The 7,352-nt window shown below is 41.2% G+C and overlaps 1 long non-coding RNA gene across 2 annotated transcripts in view; it reads right to left on the bottom strand.

Moving 5' to 3' along the window:
- Positions 1-7,352, bottom strand: part of LOC137762239 (uncharacterized) — a 62,512-nt gene continuing 55,160 nt past the window's right edge. Inside the window, exons 3-7 of one of the 2 annotated variants that reach the window (XR_011073529.1) lie at positions 7,042-7,141; positions 5,121-5,383; positions 4,092-4,179; positions 3,622-3,939; positions 1-182 (exon numbers count right to left, since the gene is read on the bottom strand). This is a non-coding gene — a long non-coding RNA (uncharacterized lncRNA). The remainder of the gene's footprint in view (positions 183-3,621; positions 3,940-4,091; positions 4,180-5,120; positions 5,384-7,041; positions 7,142-7,352) is intronic. The other variant, XR_011073528.1, reaches the window with a different exon arrangement.

Raw genomic sequence — 7,352 nt, 5'->3', positions numbered from 1 at the left:
CTCAAAAATCCCATTTTGGGGGAGCCATCCCTTCCTTCTCTCGGCATTCCTATGCAAATGTCCACTGAATTAAATTTCCTCAGCTGCAGTACAGGGGACAGGGGCCATTGAAAAAGCCCCCAGCAACACAGATAATGATGCTTGGCAGGTCCAGGTAAGGATTTCGGACTTTACTTAGGCCACTGAAGGGATTTAAGATGGAAAGTTACATGGTTAGATAGTAGAGCACTCTGATGACTATTTGGATAATAAAGCAGGTAAATATTCATTGTGTGTCGACTAAGTGCCAAGTACTGTTCTAAAGTGATTTATATGTAGTAGCTCATTTAATTCTCATATTAAAAATTTGAGGTTGGTATTATCATTTTACTTATCCTCATTTTACATATATGGAAACTGGAACACAGAGAGATTATGCAATTTGCTCAAGGACATCAGAGGGTAAGGAGGCAGTTTCAGGAATCCACGTCCCAGGATCTTAACACTTATGGGAGCAAATTATGTGTGTGTATAGGGGGTATAAGACCTGAACTAAGAGACCAGTTCAAATGCTATTGTAGTATTCAGATAAGATGTGATGATGGCCTGGACAGGGAATTTCATGGGACAGAGAGGCAGAATGAGTGGGAGAAATATTGGAGTGTATTTTTGATGGGAATTGGTAACTGACTGGATGTGGGCACAGTAGGGAAGAAATCTAGGACGATCCCTATGTTTCTATTCATTGAGATAGACAAAGGAAGAAGAATCAGTATTCCTAACACCACCCTCCCCAACACCCCCCAACCCTTGTCCTGTGTGTCTCGTGCTCTTCTCAAAACCATCTTCATGACTCACCTCCTCTATAAACGCTTCTCTAACCACCACCCGAACTTGGGAATCTATTCTGTGAACAATTAAAGCATTAATTTTTATAGCTCTCATTTGACACTTTGTTCATGTTTTCATTTACTATTCATTCCACAATCAGCAATCCTATGCAGCCTCTTTATGTATCTCTTTGTATATACAACTTGTCTTCCTAATTAGGTTTTGAAACTCTATGGTGATTCAAACTTTTTTTTTTTCATCTCTTGGATTCCCTTGGAGCTCAGATTTGGGCTTGGCACACAGTAGATGTTTTATATTTATTTAATTTACTTGAACTAAGAAGACATATGGGAGGAGGGGGAGACTTAGGAAAGAGCAGAATGAGGAATATAGAAACGATCTCCAAAGCAAGGGGGCAACAAAGAAATGGAGACACTGCAGGTCAAGGAGTTTGTATACTAAGAGAATAAACATAGGGCAGGGAGTGGGGAAAGGAGCTGAGAAGAGGAAGAATAAATTAAAATGACGGCTGTTTTCATGACAGGGAGCCTGGTGTTTGTTCATAAGGGAGATGGTGCTGAAAAGTGCTGAGAGAGGGGCAATAAGAGAGAAAAAATGGGGCCGGGGATGAATGGGCATTGAATAGAATGGATGAGCTGCATGGAATGGGGCTCAGAAACTTCATAGATGGACATTTTTATGAAAGTATTGAGGCTAGGTAGAAATCACTTTGTTCTGCTCTTAATTTAACACAGTAGTCATAGTTTTTGAAGGGGTCCAACTGGGAAGACCAACACGTTAGAAGTATAAGAGACAAGAAAGGGGGAGTGAGTGGGCAGATTAGATTTCTGATGCCAAATAACCTCAATTTTCTTAGAGGATTCAGAGGCATCATCTGCCCTGGCAGGGGCAGGGAGGATTGAGTGCCTGAGCAGAGTGGCGATTTGGAACAGCTGCTATAGCTAATGTTGTGGGCATGGGCAAGCAAGTTGTTAAAAGACAGGAACCAATAGAATTTACATAGCAGGTTCCATACAGAGGGCCAAGGACTCATAGTTCCATTATTTTCTCCCACAAGAGCCTGAAGGTAAGAGAATGGAAATGTTCAGGAAGGAGGTATAGACTCAGTCCCCACACTCACTGCTGCCTCCTGTATACCAGCTAGTGCTGAGCAATGCCAGGATACAAAGGTAAATAAAGGGGAGGCCCTTTCCCTGGGACAGCTCACAATCTGGTGGAGGGGACAGATTGATAAGCAAAGAGATACAGTATAAAGGATAAATGCTACAACTGGAAGGACCCACATGGATTATCTAGACCTTGTCCTGTCTTCCGAATAAGGAAATTAAACCGAAAAAAGGGAAGGGGCTTGCCCTAAGCCCCTTATCACCAGACTGAGAATTTCAAGGTCCTTTCTCCTTTCCTCCTTGCCACCTGTATGACACAGCAGTTGCACTGTTCTCCACAGTCCCTTTGAATGACACAACCAGTGAATCGGGGAGACTTTTGAGTGAATGTGTCTAATCGTGTTGCTCTGTTACCTTGAGTAATTCCAATATTTCAAAAACTGGGTAGAGAAGTGTGAGGCTCCAGAGGAGGAAAAGGAGCCAGCAGAGAGGTATGAGGGAAACCAGGAGCACCAAGGGTTATGGCCTACAAGGAGTGTCGAAACACATGAAAAGAAAGATGGATGTTAAGCGCTCCTGAGACAACAAGGACCAAGTATAAAATGTGTTTCTTGGAATTAGTGTCATGGAAGTCAGTGGTAACTGTTAGAAGAGTTGTTGAAATGATAGATATAGAAGCCAAAATAAAGTGGGTTGAGAAGTGAACATGATGGCAATTTGTTGAGACTGTGGAGAAAGTATTAACCACCCTGAAAAGTTTGGCTCTGAGAAAGAGAAAATTAGGATGCTACCCAGACGGGGATTTGAGAGTGGAAGTTAAGGTCTCCCCGCTACCCTGGTTCTTAGAAGAGAGAGGGGTTGGGATCCTTGGTGCAGTCACTAGTCTTGAGCTAGAAGGAAGAAGGAAAGGTTAGGGGTAGATGCAAAGTTTCACATTTTGTGGTATTTGAAACCACAACAGAGAAGAGCACAAAATGTAAATCTCATAAAAATCCCATAAAAAAATCTCCAGATCATAGTTTTGAATTATATGCATATCACTCAATTTTACAATTTCAAGAGCTAGTCTCTTATCTTCTTTTTCAAAAATATACATGTTAAAATAGTTTCAAAACTATTTCAAATTCAAAATACTTGAATTTAAGAGTACATTGAAGTCATCTGATCAAAAGTATACTTGCATAATATCGAGTTAAATAAATTGTTATTCTCAACAGTAAGTTAAACAAATGCCTTCAGCAATCCTTCACATTTGTTTGAATTGGGTGCAATTCAAAAAATAATAATTTTATTTGAGCTATCACATAAGTAACATAACTATAGGGCATGACAGCCTATGCTAAGATAGACTCTCATCCAGAATAATAATAACATCAAAATAATATTGAACCCAACCTACATGCCAGGCACTTTGCATGCACTGTCTCCATTCTTCTAGGTAGGCCTTACTTACCATCCCCTCTTTACAGATGAGCACATTGAAGGCTAGAGAAGCTAAGTCACGTGACCTTGATCTGTCCTCTGTATCACATGGTGCCTCATAAGACCCCTCCCCTGCCAGTTCTTCTCATTACACAGACACATATAGTGAGCCATAAATGGACCAACATTTTCTTTTTTTTTTTTTTTAATAGTTACATTTTTTTTTTAATTTTTTTTAAATTTTATTTATTTATTTATTTACTTATGGCTGTGTTGGGTCTTCGTTTCTGTGCGAGGGCTTTCTCCGGTTGTGGCAAGCGGGGGCCACTCTTCATCGCGGTGCGCGGGCCTCTCACTATTGCGGCCTCTCTTGTTGCGGAGCACAAGCTCCAGACGCGCAGGCTCAGTAATTGTGGCCCAGTTGCTCCGCGGCATGTGGGATCTTCCCAGACCAGGGCTCGAACCCGTGTCCCCTGCATTGGCAGGCAGACTCTCAACCACAGCGCCACCAGGGAAGCCCGGACCAACATTTTCTAATATCAACCTGCATTCATTATTGACTAAATAATAACATTTTACCCTGGTAAAAGAAACAAAAAGGAAAATCAGCCTGAATTATACATTTTGAAGTATTCAATATTACCAAATTCAAATCATCTAAGTATTTTCCAACGTGACCACTATTCACATTTCCTTAAATTACTTAAATTCCTGAAACTTAGAGTTACCTACTCCAATTACGATGAACTCTGAGCGTTATTCAGAATTAGAAAAATATATCCAGGTTCCTATATTCTTGTAGAACAGGATCCAAACTTTTCTATGGAAAACAGAAAGAGATTATTTTTCTATAAGTAAATACCACATAACTTTATTCATAAAATGGTACCCATTTTGATAAACAAAAACTATATATACAAATATGAAATCTTAAACTTTAAGGAAAACTTGACAAAGACTAAAGATGTTGCCTTTACAAGCAAATTTTAAAAATATTTTAAACTTAAACTATTCTTCTTTGTAATGTGACATTAGCAAAATTATAAATGTGTTACTACTTCCATTTTTTTCAATTGCTTTAGCTTCCGTGGTTAACAGCACTAGCTCTATTAATCATGGCTATCCCATTGTGTTACTTAAATGGCTTTTAATTTTTAATATGCAGAAAGACATTGTACCATAGAGACAAAGATGGGAATTGTCAAAATAAAATTAATGAAGAACCTATTTTGCAAAACTTGCATGTATATTGTATTTATGATAATGATCTCAGCAGATCTGCAGAAGTGTTTTTTCAATTTCATTTTTAATGATTTTATTCAAAGCCTTCATTGTATTGGTAATAGCTCTGATGGGTCACTTCATTTTTTGTTTTTTTGCAACCTTTATATTTTTTACAATAGATTTTCCTCCACTTGAAATAATTGGGTTGGAGGGGAAAAAAATGCAAGTATGTCGGCATCAGTAGGTCAGTTCTTGAAATATTAAAATTGCTAAGTAATCACTCTATCAAGTGCATAACAAAAATGATACTTTACAGCCCTTTTGCCTGAAACTCTGGTCAGAGTTGGGAGCACACCATCTGGATCTCAGCCAGTGGAAAACAAAGCAAGAGAAGAAACCAGTCTTTCTGCCCTGTCTGCCCTACGTTAAACTTTCCCCAGGACAAGAAATAACTGAGCCAGTAAATGGGAGCAGGAAAGAGGGAAATGAGGATTAATGTCTCCAAAAATTATCCTGCTTTGTGTCAGATCTACTTACAGATCAAACCGCTGACCAGCTTCCTGCAATGTGCCATTCTGTGGATGGAACATAACTCCTGGACTCACGTGGTACTTAAGCCAGTGGCAGACTAAGCCTCAGTTTCCCCAACTGTAAAACATGGCAGTGACAATAGCACCTACCACGGTCAGTTACTGTGAGAATTAAATGCACAGCACTGAGCACTGTGCCGGAGCAGTGAGTGCACACGTGTTTTTATACACTGTGATTATCAGAGAAACCAGGGCTCCAGCCAGGGAAACCTAAGGAAGTGAAGGAAGGGGTATGTCATTCAGCCATTCAGCCATTCAGCCATTAAACAAACATAAATTAAACAACAAATATGTATACTAAACAAACATATCCCATCAATAAACAAATATGCAAAGACACTGTCATGCAGTTTATCATCTACCACATATTTTCCACCAAGTGAATGTTTATTAAGTGAATGAATGAACCATGGTTCAAGCCTCTTTTTCAATGCTTTCATCCCTACATTTTCAAAAATTCTGAGTGAACCAGCTACAACAGCTACCACTACTGAGGAAGTGGTGGGGTGGCTTTGCCCCTAGAATGAAGCTGAAAGCTGGAAATTACTTTATGTGCTGCTAAGGAACTGAAAAGCACAGCCAAAACCTTTTAAACAGAAAGATGCTCAAATGGGCAGAAATGAGTTAAGTACTAAGGTTAGGTAAAGGACTTTAAGTATTTTTTGTTACAGAAAAAGGGACTTACTTTAGAGACAAATGGACTTTTAGACTCTTGTAATTTAAAAGAATCCATACCTGGAACACAAGGAAGTGGAAATAACAAGAGCTTACAGAAATATGTCACTTTCAGAAATATTCCCTTGCTTGATTCTCCCGATTGCTCTGTGAAAGGTAGGGCAACATAAGGTTCATTTCACAGATAAGGATGCGGAAACACAGAGAGCTCCCAGGGTGAGCCGGATGTACAACTGAGACTAAATCTGGGTCGCTGGTCCCAGCTTGGGCTCTCAGCAGCCGTTGCAAAAGGGACTGGCATGTGTATTGTTTCACATTTGTGTCATCTCTTTCTGGCCAGGATTTTCCAGAACTGGTAGGAGGGCATGCATGTGTTGCCAAGGAAGGAGGATGTAGGAAAGGAGAGAGTGGAGGTCAGTCAGTCAGTCTTGAAGAAACTGAGCTGGGGAGGTAGAAAAAATGCAATGCCTAGGGTAGGGGCAACTTATATAAGTCAGAGAGACCCACCTGATGATCTACAAGGGATACTAATGTCTGGGCCCAGATGAGGAAGTCGTGGTCAGGGTGTTGATCAAGACCCAGTGCAGAAAGTTGGGGTGTAGTGATGAGGATAGATTCAGATCCCCCAGATTCCAGGGTAGAACAGATGCCTTACCCCCCCGTTCCAAAGACCCTTCCTTAGCCCATATTTTGAGAGTCAGGGTAGAAGCCCTAAGTCAGTTCTTATTCTGGGAGCTCAGGAAGCCTTTGTCCTCCCCCTTCCCCACCTCAGAATGGATGCTTCCTATCTGTGCTTGGTATTTTTAAAGAAACATAGGCTCTGCACGGGGTCCCACTCAGACTTCTTAATGAGCCTAGTGGGGGACCCTGGGGGGTAAACTGACACTTTGGTCCCTGAGGGGGTGAATGGAGACCTCTCTGAAGTCTGACAGATCCTTTCTCTTCCTGTTCTGCCTCACAAACTGCTGACTCTACCTTACAAACATCTTTCAAATCTGATCTGTCCAGTCTTGCTGCTGCCATGGTTGTAGGTCAGACCTAGACCAAGTCAATGTCTTGCTTCAAAACCATCATGGGTTTTGGAAAAGGTCTTCTTTCTTGTGATGGCATGCAAGGCCCATCACAAGTTATACCCCTACTCTTACTTCCATCTCCATCTTCCACGGCCCTTTTTCCCCCTCAGCCACACTCACCTCATCATTCCCTAAAAGCACCATGCCTTCAGACCTTTGCCTTTGCTGTTCCTTCCTTCTGATTCCTTCTCAATTCACCTCCTCCTCAATTGGATGGACTCTGAAGATCCCAGCAGAAAATTCACAGCCAGTAGAAGATTAGAGAGGATAAAGCAAGGGATTCATTTCATATCAGGAATGCCAACGGGCACAGAGTTTCAGCCAGCTTCCTCTTGAGGCCTTTCTTTCCACACAGCTCCCCCCCAGGGACTTACTCCAGGTCCCAAAGGAGGTAGTCAAGTCCAGACCAAGAGCGGAGTCTACTAGCCCGG

Source organism: Eschrichtius robustus, chromosome 3 (genome assembly GCF_028021215.1).
Source record: "Eschrichtius robustus isolate mEscRob2 chromosome 3, mEscRob2.pri, whole genome shotgun sequence".
Lineage (NCBI taxonomy): Eukaryota > Metazoa > Chordata > Mammalia > Artiodactyla > Eschrichtiidae > Eschrichtius > Eschrichtius robustus.
The sequence above is the reverse complement of the archived record's forward strand: the minus strand, read 5'-3'. Positions and strand labels throughout refer to the sequence as shown.